Genomic DNA, 19,410 nt, shown 5'->3' with positions numbered 1-19,410 from the left:
ATATAAGGCTCATATAATTTAAATAATTAAACTGGGGTTTTTTTTTAGTAGTCTGACATATTATAAAACATATCTATTGAAAGGCACCCCAGTTTTCTGAAACAGGCACAGTAAAAAAATGTTCTTGAAGACAACTATGTCTAAATGTCCAATGGGTTAATGTAATAACAAGAGTAATGTCTGCTACTGTCATAGTAACGCATTATCATAATACAATCAGTATGTAGCACTTACCAATCAGCTATTTGAAAAAACATATCTGATTGATATCTATGGGTAATCAAATTTGGACAAACTTTGCACCTTTTATTACACTTCACAAGGCAGTATTTTGTTAGCTTCATATTTCTTTGATATTGGTTTGCAAATGTATTATTTGGTCCTACACCCCATGACAAATTCATTCCAATGAATGTTCAATATCTGACTTAATAAGTGTGATAATAAATATACTTTAAGTTAATGAAAAGTGTCTTCTGGTTTGTTCCAATGGAGATATTTACTGCTTTTGTTAGAGAATCATATTTCGGAAGATGACACTGGAGAAACACTCTAATCTAGAAAGCACTGGATTTACTTAACATGATTTAGGATAGGAATGTTCATTCCAAAACATCTTGTTAAAACTTGGAAAAGGTATATACATATAATGCAATGTACTGTTGCTTAAATTCACACTTCTATTTTATATACAGGTAAACTTATTCCGTTGATGATTCCTGGAAGTTACCTGGTTGAATTTAAAATGTTGCTTAACAAAGAATTTAGAAAATATATAATCCTCGCTCAATTTGTGAATAAGTGTGTGTGTTGTTCAAATATTGATTAGATGTTCTTCTCCAAAAGATTCTGAAGCCTCCTCCTGAAGAAGAATATTTGAACAACACATTAAATCAAAATCAGGTTAAGGAAATACTAAGTCCCATTTAGTAATTTTATTCTTGTAATGCTAATTTGGTCCAGCAAACCTTAAATATCATTCTTTAAAATTTTCTAGGAGAGTAAAGTACAGGTACAAGATGAAAGGATGTGTTGAGTTGCCACTATTCTTAAGGCATGGCCTGCATTTACAAAGATAGCAGGCTACAATTGCATTTCATAATTGGAACGAGTGGATTTGGTATCAGATTTTACTGTACTATGGATCTGGATTGTAGAAGGTAGACTCAATTAAGATTAGACGACTAAAGCTTGGACAACATCCATAAATATAATTGGTGGTTACACTGCTGAACAATAATCTCAGTTCAGAGGGAATACAGACACCAAAGTTACTTGGGGAGAAAATCAAGTATGTACAAAATGCCAAAGAGCTTAGAATGAAGGATATTTTGAGATCAGTTTGTAAGCATATGTGACTGCTAGTAAAGCACTTATTTGCACCATGACTACATTAAGAAATAGCTAGTTATACCTACATTTGTTTATTTGACTGAGATGATATATGAGAAATTCACCAGTACTGGGACTCACAGTACTCCCTATTACATAGTTACTTAGGGTTGAAAAAAGACCAGAGTCCATCAAGTTCAACCCATCCAAGTAAACCCAGCACACACAGCCTATACTTACCTATCTATACACTCACATTCATAAACTATACATACAAACATTAATACTAGCCTTGGATACTATGCTTGTTCAAGAACTCATTCAGGCCCCTCTTATAGGCATTAACAAAATCTGCCATTACAACATCACTAGGAAGTGCATTCCACAACCTCACTGCCCTCACAGTGAAAAACCCCCTACACTGCTTCAAGGAAATTCTGTTCCTCTAATTTATAGGGGTGGCCTCTGGTGCGCTGACCATTTTTATGGGGAAAAAAAGAACATCCCCTATCTATCTATAATGCCCTCTAATGTACTTGTACAGAGTAATCATGTCCCCTCGCAAGCGCCTTTTTTTCCAGAGAAAACAACCCCAACCTTGACAGTCTAACCTCATAGTTTAAATCTTCCATCCCCTTTACCAGTTTAGTTGCACGTCTCTGCACTCTCTCCAGCTCATTAATATCCTTTTTGAGGACTGGAGCCCAAAACTGCACTGCATACTCAAGGTGAGGCCTTACCAGGGACCTATAATGAGGCAAAATTATGTTTTCATCCCTTGAGTCAATGCCCTTTTTTATACACGACAGCATTTTATTTGCTTAAGTAGCCACCGAATGACATTGCCTGGAATTAGACAACTTGTTATCTACTTAACCCCCCAGATCCTTCTCCATTAAGGATCTCCCCCAACAAACTACCATTTAGTAGATAGCTTGCGTTCATATTATTTCTACCAAAGTGCATAACTTTGCACTTGTCCACATTAAACCTCATTTTCCAGTTTGCTGCCCAGTTTTCCAGCAAAAATAGAAACAGTACTTTCTATGCCCATTAATAAACAAGTTAATATGTAAAGGGCCCAGGACTGACCCCTACGGTACTCCACTAATAACACTGGTCCAATTAGAAAATGTTCCATTTACCACCACTCTTTGTACTCTATCCTTCAGCCAGTTCTCTATCCAATTACAAATATCATGTTCCTCAGTTTAATCATTAACCTTCTGTGAGGTACAGTATCAAATGCTTTAGAAAAGTCCAGGTTCCTGCTCACCTCCTCATAAAAGGCAATTAAATTAGTCTGGCAAGTATCTGTTATGCATAAAACCATGCTGGCACAAACTTATAGTATTGTGCTTTGCAATGTATTCAAGTACCCTATCCCTTATTACCCCTTCCAAAAGCTTTCCTACTACTGATGTCAGACTAACAGGCCTATCGTTTTCAGGCTGAGAACAGGATCCCTTTTTAAATGACGGCACCACATTAGCAATGCGCCAGTCTCTCAGCACCACGCCAGTCCTCATTGAATTGAGAAACATTAAGTAAAGAGTAGTGATGAGCGAATCTGTCCCATTTCACTTTGCCATTAAATTCACAAAACGGCAAGAAAATTTGCGAAACGGCAAAAAATTTGCTCATCACTAGTAAAGAGGTTTGGCAATCATAGCACTAAGCTTGTTTAATACTCTGGGATGAATATCATCCGGTCCTGGACCTTTGTTTACCTTTACATGTTCAAGTCTCTTTTGAATTTCCTCCCGAGTGACCCATGCGTCAATAGCTAAATTACTAGAACTGGGCATATTAAAAGGGAAGCCTTCATTATCTGGCTCCTCAGATGTATAGAGATGAAAAATAAGAGTTCAAATATTCTGCTTTTTCCTGTTGTCATCAAGCAACTTACCCCCCCCCCCGTGATAATAAGTTTCCCACCCCTTCTTTCTTCATTTTTTATACTTAAAAAATAATTTTGGATTATCACTAATCCTAGCTGCGTTCCATCTCTATTTTATCTTGCCTGATAGCTTTTTTTGCATGCTTTATTTGCTTCCTTGTACCCGATGAAAGTTTCTGCTGTCCCAGCTAAGGACGTTTTTTCTTACCAACCTCTACACTAAAACTTTTATTCATCCATAAAGGTTTTGCTTTTCGATGCCTCTCCTTGCTAACAAGGGGAATATACTGATCTGTATACTTGCAAAGTACAGATGTTCCATTTTCCTTCTGTGTCTAACCCTATGAAAAGCCTTTCCCAGTTAACACATTGCAGAGACAGGCCCGGATTTGTGGAGAGGCCACAAAGGCCTGGGCCTAGGGCGGCAGAAGTTTAGGGACGGCATGCCCGCCGAAAGAAAATTTTTAAATTTGGCTCCCATACGGAGCAGTCGGAACCTCTCCCCACTGCTCCGTATGGGAGTTTAAAGGAGCGTTCGCGCATGCGCACTGGGGGGGGGGGCACGTTCGCGCATGCGCACGGTGGGGACACCCACAGGGGCGGCCTCGGGGTGCCCAGGAGAGAAATCCGGCCCCGTGCAGAGATGCCCTTATACTTGCAAAGTCTGCACATCACGTTTTTTAGTTATTCCTTTATAGAGCTGTCTCTGCAGCATTATCTCAAAGGAGACCGTGTAATGATCACTATTCCCTAAATGCTCACCCACACAAATGTTAGAGTTCAGTATTAGATTTTACCAGGTCCATTAACAGGTTCCTTGGTAATGTCTTTAGCACATGGCTTTAAAGGAGAATGCAAGTCAAAATTTAAAAAGCATACTGCCCAATAGTCCTCCTATTGTTTAGTAAAAACAGCACACTTTTGGCTCACCTAATCAAATATTTACTCAGTCACACTTACTTCACATTTTGTAGAACAGGCAGCCATCTCTAAAAAGGTATTCTCCCTTCCTTTCCCTCCTTGCTTCATACTGCACATGTGTTTCATTCCCTCCCCCTCTCCCCTCTGCCAGATCCGCATCTGATTGGCTGGTGGGCATGTGTAGCTCAGAACAGCAGACAGGATCAAGTTACACACATGCTCAGAGAATAGGAAGGCTGCCGCTGGCAGCCTACAGGAAGGACAGAGAGATTTCAGTGATGTCACTGTAGTCTTCACACTGCTGTAGGCTGCCAGTACATATCTCAGAGAAACAAGCAGGGATCTGGGAATTTAGATATGCAGTAAGTACTTAAAAAGAATGCCTTTAAACTTACTTTTAATTTGTATTAACCTTTCCTTGTCGTTTAAATCTAACTTTACATAAAGACAAACCCCTCCACCCTTTGTAATCCCTCTGTCCCTCCTAAAAAGTGTGTAACCATTTAAATTCATAGCCCAGTCGCATTTTTCATCCCACCAGGTCTCAGTGATACCAATTAAGTCATAATTTTCAATACATGCAATAGCCTGCAGCTCCCCTAATTTACCCGACAAGCTTGTGCATTAGCCAGCATACTACGTCTCCCTCTGATATTTACATTAACTAACGGAGAGTTAGCGCTAAGGAGAATATTAGTCTGTTTCCCTTGTAACAATGGAAGCTCCTTATCTGATAAACTATATGCCCCCTCACTCCTCCCCCATGACCTTTTGCTAATCCCACTGCCCCGTCTACACTAGCTTTTCCATAAAATCCTCTTAACCATTTTCTCCCCTTGCCCAGAGGACCCCCTTCCACTGAGCTGCAATCCATCAGGCCATATAGATTGTACCCCAAAGAAAAGTCAGCCCAGTCCTCTAGAAACCCAAACCCTTCCTTCCTACACCAAGACTTTAGCCACGCATTTAGCTCCCTAAGTTCCCGCTGTCTCCCTAATCTTGCACGTGGCAAAACTTTCAAAAAAATGACTTTGAAGGACCTATTACTAATAGTTTAGCTGCTGATTTAGAGGGCTCTCATGCTTGTAGAACAGCTAGTACAAACCAAAATATATGCTTACAAAGGTCTCCAGTGGCTAAACAAGATAATGCGCCGCCACATTATAATACAGACCAGAGTTGAAACCAAATCAGTTCTGACACATAATGGATAATAGCTCGCACTCCAGTCTTCTTTCTCACCACCCACTTCATGAAGGTGCTAAATGCCTCAAAATAGGTACAGGAGTAGGAAATACCCATTGGAAAGCTGTGTTCCAAATAGTAGCCTCCATCAAAGCAGCAGACCAGGAGGCAAAGGGAATCTAGTTGTACTTAACCTAAACCTGTGGGTTGGGACCCCTTTTGGGGGTTGAACGACCCTTTCAAAGGGGTCACCTAAGACCATGAGAAAACACATATTTCCGATAGTCTTAGGAATAATTTTATGGTTGGGGGTCACTACAACATGAGGAACTGTATTAAAGGGTTGCAGCATTAGGAAGGTTGAGAACCACTGACCTAAAGGCAGATTCCATGTCTGCCTTGGCCATTAGCGCCCCCTGTGGAAAGTTGACCAATACTTGCTATGGCTGTATAATACATCAAACCCTGTCTTTTGCTACTGGAGCTTCATGGAAAAGGTTGTGTGCACCCAATTCCTGACCCTTAGCAGCCTTGAAACTCTTTATTGTTCATGAGGCACAAATCCCGTAAACCCAGTGTGCCTCCCAAATACAATCCAGGTAGCAAAATAGGGACAAACAATGTCCTGAATGCTTCTCCCCTACTATTATAGTCAAAATTAAGAAAACCTGCAATTAATTACTAAAGATCCTCAAACCTCTTCTGAACCTCCTTTTCTCTCTTTTGTTCCTTCCCCAAATTTCATAATATTAAATATTTCTACAGATTAAGTACAGTAAATATGTCCAAATACAACCTTTTCAGATTTTCTCCCTGATTTTCTGGTCTTAAATGGCCCCCAAGAAGGCCTTGATAACAGATATAAGTGTAATCTTTTGCCATAACTAACATAAGAACCCCCCTTTCTGCTTGCTTCTCCACTAAACTGGACCTAGCAAGCCCTCAATTGGGCAGACCCACATCCACAACCCTACTGTTGTCTGCTTAGTCGCATTATGCTTGGCTAGGCCACTATCAACTTGCCCCTTTGTCACTGGCCCTGTTATTCCTGTGCCTCTGTGTGACTCACTTCTGCTAGTGCTAAAGTCAGCCCAGAATATAATTTTTTGCCTAATGAAAGAAAACAAAATTCTTAGCAACTTTGTCCTTTTCTATTCTCTGCCCTGGTGGCTCTTACTCTTGAAACAATGTAACACAAGGCAGTCCTCAGTCACAACTCCTGTGTTATTACTTATCACTCTTTAGCTTGCTGTGGTGCTCCTGTGAGGGTAGAAGTGAAGCTGGTTGCAAACCTTGCCACTGTATCCCTAGTCACTGTCATGGTGCAGTTGCAGTATCCCCCTGCCAGAGTTTCCAGTGCTTTACTCAAGGTCTCTCTTTGCTGTCTCGCTGGCCACCTCCTGATCAATTGCTGGGCCCCACCCCCATAAATAGTAAATGGGCTCCAGAGCTCTCCAGCATTCACTGACATCAAATGGTGGCAAACTGACCTTTCTGAGCATTCATATAACCAAGATCATGCAGCTCCCTCCTCCAAGCTTGCTGCAATCCGTGACTCACATTATCTTACTTTTGTTAGTAACAAATTCAGTGTTAAGTCTTTTCCTACAGAACAGATAAAGAGCAAACTTTTCACCATTATGTGATTTGTCTTTATTTACTTCTGCTTATTATTTTGTTCTGTGGTTTAAAACTATAAATATATAGTTTTACAAAATATCTCAGTTTTGAATCAATATTAATTGCATTAATTATATTGCCTTAAATTACTACAGGAATTACATCCTCATTGGATGAAAGTAAAGGAAAAAGTCTGTTTTTGGCCAGAAATACACTTTACCATGTTACTAAATCTGCTTCTAAACTCCTCTATAACTTCTCTAATCGATTGCGTTATTCAATTAGCATACTCCAGCAGTAATTGCTGCCCATAAAATTGTTTTAAATCTGCCTTTCACACTAATAAAAATTATAAAAGTAAGAACAATAAAAGATTATTTTATAATATAAATGTGTAGCCATATAGTATTGCATTAAATTGCATTAAAAATACACAGATATTACTTTTTTCATATATATATATATATATATATATATATATACAGTGGTGTGAAAAACTATTTGCCCCCTTCCTGATTTCTTATTCTTTTGCATGTTTGTCACACTTAAATGTTTCTGCTCATCAAAAACCGTTAACTATTAGTCAAAGATAACATAATTGAACACAAAATGCAGTTTTTAAATGAAGGTTTACGTTATTAAGGGAGAAAAAAAACTCCAAATCTACATGGCCCTGTGTGAAAAAGTGATTGCCCCCCTTGTTAAAAAATAACTTAACTGTGGTTTCTCAATTTCAATTTTCAATTTCAATATCAATTTCTGTAGTCACCCCCAGGCCTGATTACTGCCACACCTGTTTCAATCAAGAAATCACTTAAATAGGAGCTACCTGACACAGAGAAGTAGACCAAAAGCACCTTAAAAGCTAGACATCATGCCAAGATCCAAAGAAATTGAGGAACAAATGAGAACAAAAGTAATTGAGATCTATCAGTCTGGTAAAGGTTATAAAGCCATTTCTAAAGCTTTGGGACTCCAGCGAACCACAATGAGAGCCATTATCCACAAATGGCAAAAACATGGAACAGTGGTGAACCTTCCCAGGAGTGGCCGGCCGACCAAAATTACCCCAAGAGCTCAGAGACAACTCATCCGAGAGGCCACAAAAGACCCCAGGACAACATCTAAAGAACTGCAGGCCTCACTTGCCTCAATTAAGGTCAGTGTTCACGACTCCACCATAAGAAAGAGACTGGGCAAAAACGGCCTGCATGGCAGATTTCCAAGGCGCAAACCACTTTTAAGCAAAAAGAACATTATGGCTCGTCTTAATTTTGCTAAAAAACATCTCAATGATTGCCAAGACTTTTGGGAAAATATCTTGTGGACCGACGAGACAAAAGTTGAACTTTTTGGAAGGTGCGTGTCCCGTTACATCTGGCGTAAAAGTAACACAGCATTTCAGAAAAAGAACATCATACCAAAAGTAAAATATGGTGGTGGTAGTGTGATGGTCTGGGGTGGTTTTGCTGCTTCAGGACCTGGAAGGCTTGCTGTGATAGATGGTACCATGAATTCTACTGTCTACCAAAAAATCCTGAAGGAGAATGTCCAGCCATCTGTTCGTCAACTCAAGCTGAAGCGATCTTGGGTGCTGCAGCAGGACAATGACCCAAAACACACCAGCAAATCCACCTCTGAATGGCTGAAGAAAAACAAAATGAAGACTTTGGAGTGGCCTAGTCAAAGTCCTGACCTGAATCCTATTGAGATGTTGTGGCATGACCTTAAAAAGGCGGTTCATGCTAGAAAACCCTCAAATAAAGCTGAATTACAACAATTCTGCAAAGATGAGTGGGCCAAAATTCCTCCAGAGCGCTGTAAAAGACTCGTTGCAAGTTATCGCAAACGCTTGATTGCAGTTATTGCTGCTAAGGGTGGCCCAACCAGTTATTAGGTTCAGGGGGCAATTACTTTTTCACACAGGGCCATGTAGGTTTGGATTTTTTTTCTCCCTAAATAATAAAAACCCTCATTTAAAAACTGCATTTTGTGTTTACTTGTGTTATCTTTGACTAATAGTTAAATGTGTTTGATGATCAGAAACATTTTGTGTGACAAACATGCAAAAGAATAAGAAATCAGGAAGGGGGCAAATAGTTTTTCACACCACTGTATATATATATATATATATACAGCCATTTATATGCCATTATGGTGAAATTCATTAAAGAAACATTTTAATATACATATAATAAACCACTTTAATGCAGATAACTCATTAGCATTCCAAACACAAGTTTAACAGGGTGCTAAGGTTCCCAAAGAAACATCTGCTGAATCAAGGCAGAAAATGCTAAATTTCAGGCTATTATGGTCTATTTTTCATCCAGCTGAACCTACTGTAAAGAGAGTGCCATTAAAGTTGGCAGTTCTGAAACATCTAATTCACTAGCTATGTCATTAACGCAAGTATTTCTGTATTGAAGAATTTTAGTTATTATGCAGAAAAACAGAGACTACGGATTACAGATTTTTTTTTTCCTTTGGAAGAAATATTTTTATTTTATATCACAATCTGCTGCTGATGCAAAAGTAATATTAAGCATGAAGTTTTCATATGTTGGTTTACCGCATGTGGATTTTCCATTTGCATTAACCTACTCCATTTGTTTCAAACACTGCAATAAGATTCTGTGGTTAGTTCTATTAACTTGTTTAACACAGAGATCTTTATTGTACAGCATCTCCAAGGCCTTCTACACATGATATTCAAAGCAAACCCCATTTTTAATGATAGGGGACTCCCTAATTGACCCTTACGCCATCCCACTGAACCCCCTTGTTACATACCTTAATGAAACACCAATAGAAGAGACAGCATTTATTCACATTTTTTCAAATAATTAATAGGACCTTGCTAGCCTATCCCAAGGCAATATTCCAAAGCCAGAATTGCATAAGAAATCACTACTATGCTCTACCGTTCCACACTGAAGGCTTGAGTTTTACTTCCATACAGCTGTTGTCATTTGAGACCAGCACTATCATTATATCAACCACTGAGTATTAGACTGCCTCTACCTACAGAGAGGATGGCCCCAAACTCTACTAACAGCAAGAGCTGCATCTCCCACCATGAGACAAGTTCAGCAGCCCTGCTGCTGGTCCTGAATCTGCAGTGTCTCGATGATAGGAAATCCAAGCAGGCTGTCACCTAGCACAAGTAGTAGTAGCATCTGTATCTATCAATTCACCGTGCAGCTACAGGAGAGACCCTCCTTTATCCCTCTTTTAAAATTACCTGTGCAGTACTCTGGCAAGGTCCTTCTGCTGCTGTGACAAATAAAACTTCAAATACATTATCATATATCCAAAGGAAGGCAAGAAACCCAACCTGAAGCCAATGCTAACTATGCCTCATGAGGGGAAAAAATTCTTCCTGACCCCAATGGCGATTGGAAACATTGCCTGGATCAAGCATTCATAATTAACATAATTTTAATACTCTGCTGACTCTCAAGTTTATACTGTATAACAATACAGAACCACAGTATAACCATGCATTCATGAAAATATCTACATTCAGTTTTTAATGGATAATGGATAACTTCAGAGCTTTCCTTTTCACTTGTTTGCTCTTTCTTTAAAAATACAGATAATTAGTTGACCAGTTCTATAATTTATGGCTATTGCACCCAGTAAATTGTAATGCATCTACTTCCTCTACATGGGCAATGAATGCCCGAAAACTTGCATTATTCCTTCTAAGTAAAGCTTAAGGCTGGTTTTTAAAAATGTAAAGCTGCTACACCACTTAACATTGGATAAAGCCCTGCACTGGCTGTCACTCACACATGGGGGCTCTCTTGGACTTTCCTGTGGCTTATTTACCCCAAATCTGTGCCACATGCTTTTTATTTGTTCCAATAGAATGCAAAAATGCTACCCTGCTATATGTAGGGGGGGTGGCAATACTGTCTTTGCATACAATGTTATAGACTACAAAACTAGACATACATCCCAAGCGAGGCTGCCTTAATCAGTTTAACTACTACTCTAGCGGAACACCCATTCTTTTTTTTTTTTTGTAACTAATATTTTTATTGAATAAAGAATTTAAGGGATACAGAAAGGAAGAGGGATGGGGGGTTAGTAAAGAGTTTACAAATTTTCATTACTTGGTTTCAATAATAGAAAACAGTGCAGTCGTATGATTTAAGTACTAGCATATAAACATTTGTTCTTATACAGTTCTAAGTACATAGTGCCAGTGAGATGATAAAGCAGTTAGGGGTACAGTAACTTGGGAGATGTTTGTTCTTGTGATTGACCAACAATATTTCAGCTTTGTCTATATTGACGGAGTTTGAGGATTTTTGCTTTTGGCGCAGGGTTTTTCATCTGCTTTATCTTTTGACGCTACTAGAGATAGGTTAGAGGTTGTCGCTGTCTGTATTCGCACCTTCAACCTGGGTCCTTTCCGGGACCATATTTTGAGATATAGATTCTCTTTGTTTGTTATGTAAGCTGTCATTCGCTCAAAGCATTTATTACTTTCCACTCTGGAAATTATTTCCGTTATTGTGGGTATTGTTTGAGATTTCCATTTGGATGTGACAGCTAGTCTCGCTGCTGTAGTTATGTGGTTGACTAGTGGAACACCCATTCTTAAGGTATACTATTGCATTTTGGATTTTATTTTGGAGGCACCCAATTTATTCAAGCAAAATCATAACATACAGTATAGGCAACTTTCCATTATAAAAAGGTATGTGCAAATTCTAGTATTATTTACAGTTGCCAGTATCACCTTACAACCATTTTATTATTGTTGAGTGAAAAATTTGCTTTTTTCTCGTGTATAATAATCTATAGCTACAAATGAGATATTCGTTTTATAACCTTACTTGAAGGTCACAGATCAGATTTAATTGCTGATTGTCTTCAGTTTGTTACATCTGTTTTTTAAAAATCTCGCCTAAGAGTTCTTTAAAATTGACAATAGAAAGCACAGGGCTAACTGTAATTGTATGTCAGGTTGCAGAATTATTAACACAAAGCAATGATTTAAGGTACAAATACAGATAGGAGGTCATTAATGCTTGTGAAGGCAGTGTGCAAAGTGCAATAAATGGGCAGAATCTATGATATTTTTGCACTTTGCATGCTGCCTTACTTCCCGCTGCCATTTGCAGCTGCACAGAAAAATTCATAGATTTTTTTCTAATAAAGAAGAAAATCTGTACAAAACCTAAAGGCTATGACATTCCCTTTAAATCTTTATAGTGATGTGCAATATCTCACCGATCACACAGTGAAACAGTTTAAAGCTGTTTCATATATGCTGGTTTCCTAGGTTTCTCGCGTCTCTGAATTGGGTTCAAAGGTAAATACATGTTGCTGCTTTTATTGACATATAGGAGGTTGGCTTGTTGTTACATCAAAAAAGGCAAAAGCACAAGGCTTCAGAGAAACACTTAAATGATTCATGCTTGGAAGGGGGGCTAACCATAAGCTGCTTTTAAAATTACACTTACAGAAGTACAAGTTCATTCATGATATGGGAAACTACCCCTCACACTGCAGAAGGTTTACTCTGCAGTAAATAAATAAGCACACACTTGCATAAACAATGGGGACAAGAAGAAGTGTGTTAATAAACCTTGGGCATTGGCATAGATAAATATGTACATTTTTGGATTGGCACCTTTAAGCACTTTTCAGTCTGGACAGGGGGTGGGGCTAGCGATGTTGGGGGGCAGAGCCATGATGTTATTGGGGGTGGGACTATGATGTGACTATCAGCAATTGGCCAATCGCCATGTCAATCAGGGGGAGTCCTGTCTGGATTTTCTTATTTGGAAAACCAGCAGGCAGTGAACAGGTGGCAACCCTAGTTCATTTATATATTATCACCTATATGCATGCAGTTAGCCCTGGTATGTTATAATAGATAGAAGCTATCAATGAGAAAGAAAAGCCATTTTGTATAAAAACAAATAAGACTGTAGCAAATATTAGGGGGAGATTTACCAAGACACGAAAGCTCTGAGCATATTCTCGCCATTTTTTTCGCGCCTGCGCGACTTTTCCGAGCGCCCGTGCAAAAAATTCGGAAAGGCTCTGCTGCTGTTTACAATGGTTCGGTACGAAAATTTTGTGCCTTTCGGATCGCCAATACGATATTATCGTGACTAATATGATTTTTCCGTAAGCATTCTTGGGATATTTGCGATCTTCAGAAATTTTCGTTCCAATCCGAATTTTTCCCATTTGGGATTCGAATTCGTGGATTAGTAAATCTGTCCCTTAGTGTTTGTTTTTTGTAAAATATATAAGTGATTTTAGGAATTGCAATAGTTCAGACTTTTAAGGATGTACCCATTTCCTGATAAGTAGAGTTACTCAGTGCCACTCAATGTTCTTGCAGGGTATAGACCAAAACGGCTGCAAGAGTGAACATTAAGGGGCACATTTGCTAATTTTTTTTTTTTCTGGCCTTGAAAGTCATAATAATAATGCTTGAATCATGTGTATGAAAATTTTGAGTTTACATGCGAAAATCCCGAATTTTTTGAGTTGAAACTATTGTTAAAACTTGAAAAACCTTATTTTTATCTTATAGTTTAAATGGATGTTTCCATGAATCCTCTTTATTTTTCCCAAACAGGAATTGCTCCAGCAGCCATTTTAGAAGCATTGGCATTCAGACTTGGGAAATAGTAAACAATGAGGGGATTAACTTCACCTTGAAGCTGGGTGAAACTGAAAACAATTAGGGGGTTAGCTTCCCCTTGAAGCTGGGTGAAATTCAAAACAATGAGGGTATTAACTTCTCATTGATTGTTCAAGGACAGGCTCTCACTGACTATTCTATTCCTCTACTTCCTTCTAAGCCTGTTAATTTTTTTTTGACAAAAAAAAGTTAACTGAACATTAATAAATCACGAATTATGGGAGTTATTATTTAAAAAAATAATTTTTGGGGGGAACATTAATGAAAAAAACGAGTTCTGTCGAAAATCAATTTGTAAATCTTGAAATCATCTAGAAGTAAGAAAAAAATCCGACTTTATATCAAAATTGATTAGTAAATGTGCCTCTAAGTTTTCTCTATAACCCCCTGCAGGTTACCAGAAGACACATATTTGTAATGTAATGTAATGATAACCAGCAACAGTAGGGTAGTCTTTTTTCAAAGACTTTTAAAAGTTTCGGGGAAGGTGAAAGGAGTAATCAGTCCATACTAATTATGTGTTGTTTCCAGTGTGTCACTTTGACCTTTTTGCATATTTTGTAAAATATTTTGTAGGTTGAGCAAGTTTGTACAGACATAGATTTCTTAGATTTAGCTCACCCTGTAGTTCAAACTCTTTCCAGATCATCTTGTGAAAGATTTTTACAAAAATAAAATATATTGATGCTAGATCTTTTTCTTTTCTTGGGCCTGGTTTAGTAATAAATTGCATGTTCATGGGGGATCTTTTCATTATCAAATGACAAATTTGATACATGAGGAATGGCCATTTTACATCGAAGCATACATGAGCAGTCAACAGTAGGAAATCTATTAAGTTATACACATGTGATTGAGGACTTTTCAGGGGGAATTGAACTCACTTCATTACCTCCGATAGTTCTTTATGACACTCGGTATCTGATCTCATCCAGTAATCAAAAAACATAAAAAACGATGACAATGTTTTCATGGCTAAGATAGCCAAGCAAGTCATAAATCTATATACTCCAGACCTTACTCTGTATGTTTCATCCATTCTAGTCAGTCACACCCTTAACATGCCATGTGATAAGTTAAGATCAATAACTTGTGGCAATGCCTGAGTCACTGAAAAAGAAATATGGTAGATACACTGAATTCAGGTCACAGAAAATAAATCTTTTATAACGATACCAAAAGAAGTTATTAAAACTACTAAGATAGCTGACTTTTTAAATCAATAATACATCATGTTACATCATTAAACTGAGCACTTTAAATATGGAAGTGTCTTGGAAGTGTCTTGAAAGTGTCCTGAAATGAGGAATAAGTGTTCTCTAGAATAGCTATTTTAAAATGAAGTGACTTTCATGACACAGCCTGTGATAACACAATGAGATGTCTGGTCATAGGCTGTCACACTGCATATTATTCATTCGATCAACAAGGAATAAAGAATTACATGGAAGATATAAATCCTTGAATCTTTGACAATATAAAAAGCATGTGGAAGTGATGTCTGTATCTGCTGGCTATTCATATAGTAATAGACTGCGGTACATACAGTGACATACAAATTATAGGTACTTTAGTTGAGATGAAGACGCATACATGAGAACTGGATATACAGTAAAGTAGAATGAGAGAAGACGATTGTAATGTGAGTGAATTTATCTTTTTGGAACAAAAGAGAAATAAAGAATGATGGCTAAGGAAAATAAGAACAAAGAATTGTACCTTAATTTTTTGGTCACCATTGTTTGTAATTGCATGGTGAGGGGAGTGCTGGGGGTCAGATTGTAGGGGATGAAGATGCTTGTGCAATGTAAGGGATTCTGTTGAAGGCTATTGTGGGTTGTATGTGCGTTACTTTTTAAGAAGGTTATTTCCTTTCAACTTATTCTGCTAAGTGTATTGGTACTATATATTCTGATTTCATAGCCTTGTTTACAAGGCAGAGCCTGTCTCTGTCTGTAATCGAATAAACAAATGAGCCTCAGTACAAAAGATGACATCGGAGGATGATGTGGAGTTTTTCCTCAACATATATTAAAGAGTGGCAGATCAGGAGAAACTTCCAAATGACCTGTGGGCTGGAGTTATTGCTCCTTTACTAACCAGGTAGACCCAAAAAGCCTATTTTGATTTAAATAGCAAGGAAGCCAAACAGCTCCTCTATAATGCAAGTTTATTTGAATTAGAAAAAGTCTTGAATTCACAAACTCGAAAATTGATAAAAAAAGACCATAAGACTCAATTTCCTTTTAATGGGTGGAGGTTGGCCACAGCTTTATTGAACAACGTTTGTTAACCAGATAACCCGTTCTTGTCCTGTTTTAACAAAAACATAAGAAACCCCAAATGTCAGCCACTGCAACTGGATTAACATGTTCCAAATGGCAAAAGTGCTTGAAGCATAACACTTTCAAAACATACAAAGAAGCTCCACAAGAAATTAAATTAATAAAGTATGATATAATACAAGAACAGTGACCAGTTCAACATTGTGCATGGAACAATACACCAGTAGTATTCCACTAGAAAGGGGTGGGGAGTGGGATGATCAATAGCCATCTTGGGAGGCTAGACATGCTAGCCAGGGACTTGACCATTGCTCCCCCATTGAAGGAAGAGTTAGGTAAGATATTCTTAGCGTATAAACTAGCCCTCCCTTAGTGCTAGCAACCAATCCTGCACCCCCATGTAATGAGTTCCTGGGTTTCCTCCACTCCCAGAACCTCCCCACAGTTCCAGGCCCCCCTTGTTAGCCACTTTGGTGCCAGATATAATTATGACACTGCCCTACTAAGGGGCCCCATCTTATGTAAAGCTCAAGAGCAAATAAAGTTTGTAAATAGAATATCCCAGTTCTTCAGTGGAACTGGATATCCAGTTTTTCAGTGGAAAATTATTTACTGTATAGAATGAATATGGTATGGGGTGAAATGATAGAACAACTGTTCCCCAACCCCATAGATGAACAGTAGTGATCAGTGAATCTGTTCCGTTTTGCTTCGCTAAGTAATTCGCAAATCTTTTAAAGTTTTGTAAATTGGTGAAAATTATTTTTTTTTACGTGGGCATCAAAAAAGGTAGAAGGTGTCAGTTACAAAATTTTCACTACAGAGTTTCTACTATTAGTAGAACACTGATCAGGAGGTCAGCAGGAAAATGCCCCCTCCAGAGTACAGAGAACACATCTTGTGGCCAAATGTGCTCAACCCAACAAGTTTGAGGGGGGGGGATATGTAGTATGATTATTGGGTATGTCATGGGGGAAGGTACATCCCTCCCAGAATCCTCTATGAAGCAGCACAAAGGGCAATGAAAATGGGTTCTACTCTGCAGTAGTTAAAGAGTATGGTCTAAGTGTAGCACTGGAGCTGTGCTGTGGAATCAGGCCTGGACTGGGATTAAAAATAGGCCCTGGCAGTTCAATTACACAGAGGTCCAAACAGACCCCCACCAGCTCATTGAGTAGTGATTGTCTATGGTATCTAAAAGCAGCCCCTCTGGCATTTGCCAGAATTCACAGATTATCATGTGTTGAGTGGGGAAAGGACATATTTGCTGGATAAGCAGTTATCACTTAGTTTGAGGAAATGTATTCATGAAGAGGTGAATTCCCAAAGACTGACTGCTATATGCTACCCTAAGGACGAGAGAGAATAGGGAATACCTAAAGGGCTGTGCATGTGTCTAGTATTTACTTGTAATGTGCCCAAGTGTGGCTGGGGATTCTTTAAAATAGCCAGATTCTTTGTAAGCAAAACAGCTAATTGCTTTACTGAGGAATCAGACATAGGAACTTTAATTAATACTGTCTACAACGTCTCTGTGAAATAAATACAAAAGCAAAGTTCTGTTTGAAACCCTATCTACCTGCCTTTTATCAGTGTGAAAGGACATGCAAAATGCATATATATATATATATATATATATATATATATACATTATATAATTATGTGACATATATGTATATCACATGTATTAAAATATATATATACATTACATATACCTTCACTAAAATAACTGTACCATTAGATATTATATATACTGTATTTATTGTGGGATAATGTTTAAGATATTTTTGCTCCTATTCATACAAGGATCCGAGTGGATAATCATTACTGTTCAGAACATAGTGGAGAGAGGTCTAAGGACTAAATGATTATGATTAATTAAATTGTACTGATTTTAAAGTAAACTTCATATGTTTTGTTTATTAAGTCTTTCCTTATCATACCGTAATTGCTTGTCAGGCAGCAATAATTTAAATCTATTTGCCATTTTCAATGTGTAATATTTAGGGGAGAGGGAATACAGCCACAAATTTGTTGAGTATAGGGGCCCCTTGGAACCCCCCTGCCTTCAGACACAGCTGACATTAATGCTAAAATTAAAACCAAACATGGGTGCAGTTATCATAAAAGCTGTCAGTAACAGTTGGCATAGTAGAAACAAATCATAGGCATTATGGCTTCAGTATGACTGGTAAAGGGGAGCAGAAAACCATCTCAAAAGGAAAGAAAAACGGTAAATGAAAGTCCTAATACAAACATTGACTAATGGAACAAAGTATACTGCAGCTAACATGGCACAATGATAACAACTGTGATTTTAAAATCAAGAGTTATAGGTCCTTTTAATTAAACTAAATAATGTGATGGTAATATAAGTATTACAAATGGCACCAGCAGGTTCTAATATTTTGCTATAGTTATTGTTCGGGAGCTGTAAGGGAAAAATGCTCTTGCAATTCCACTCGGTGACTTTAATAGTATATGATAAACTAAATGTCAAGATATGACAACTTGCGGTTGTGTGATCCTCTCTTCTCTGTGTTTAGTACAAGTGACATTGTAATCATCTATATGGATTGTTATTCACAGTTCCTACTTACTTTGACAGTTCATATCTGAAATTCACTAAAGCATAAAGAGTGTTGAGAGGTTTTTAGAAAGATTGCCTTATAACCAGGAAAGAAGGAATGGAGACAAATCATTTAGGACTTCAGGAAAATATGACAATATTTGGAAAGAATAATGTGTGACACACACCGTGCCATTCACTTGTGGCAGGTGGCAAATTCAAACACCTTGCCCACACCTTGGCAAGTATAAGCTATAAATAATCTCTTGATATACAGGTACAGGTTATTAAATCTATTTCTATCTCACCAGCATGAATTCAATTAATACATTGTTTAGTGTATTGGACTGAATAAACAAAATGACCTGTCCATTTAGAAGCAAGACCTTAGACACAGGTATATTTATAAAAGTGTATATTTAAACAAAAAGTTAAAATAAAATACTTAATTTTAAAACTTAACCATTTGTAATGAAACCAGATGACCAGTAAATTCTATCTGCTGATCGCTATGGGTTCCAGCTCTTGGGCAAACGTAGCAACTATTTTTTACATAACCCCATGAGCCTTGCATTTGCTGGTCTTGCTCCAATTATTCTAAGCACATTTTTTTACTTTAACTTGCAGCCCCTTTTCATTATATACTGGCTTATACACGGTGATGCAGGATGTAAAAAGGAGAGAAGAAAGGCATTTTTCTGTGCACAGCTCTATAAATATACAGTATAGGGGAGCCACAGGTGTTGCAGACAGAAAACAAATAACAGAGAATACATCTGAACTTCAGATAATCAACATTTGAAGTAGTATAACATTGGTTAGCACAGCAAATATGGTAGAGGCAATACCCTTTTATACCAAAGTCAATGTACAAAATAGAAAATTGCAAAGACCAAAAGATCCAGATTCTTGGCACTCA

Source organism: Xenopus tropicalis, chromosome 4 (genome assembly GCF_000004195.4).
Source record: "Xenopus tropicalis strain Nigerian chromosome 4, UCB_Xtro_10.0, whole genome shotgun sequence".
Taxonomy (NCBI): Eukaryota; Metazoa; Chordata; class Amphibia; order Anura; family Pipidae; genus Xenopus; species Xenopus tropicalis.
Note: the sequence above shows the minus strand (reverse complement) of the source record.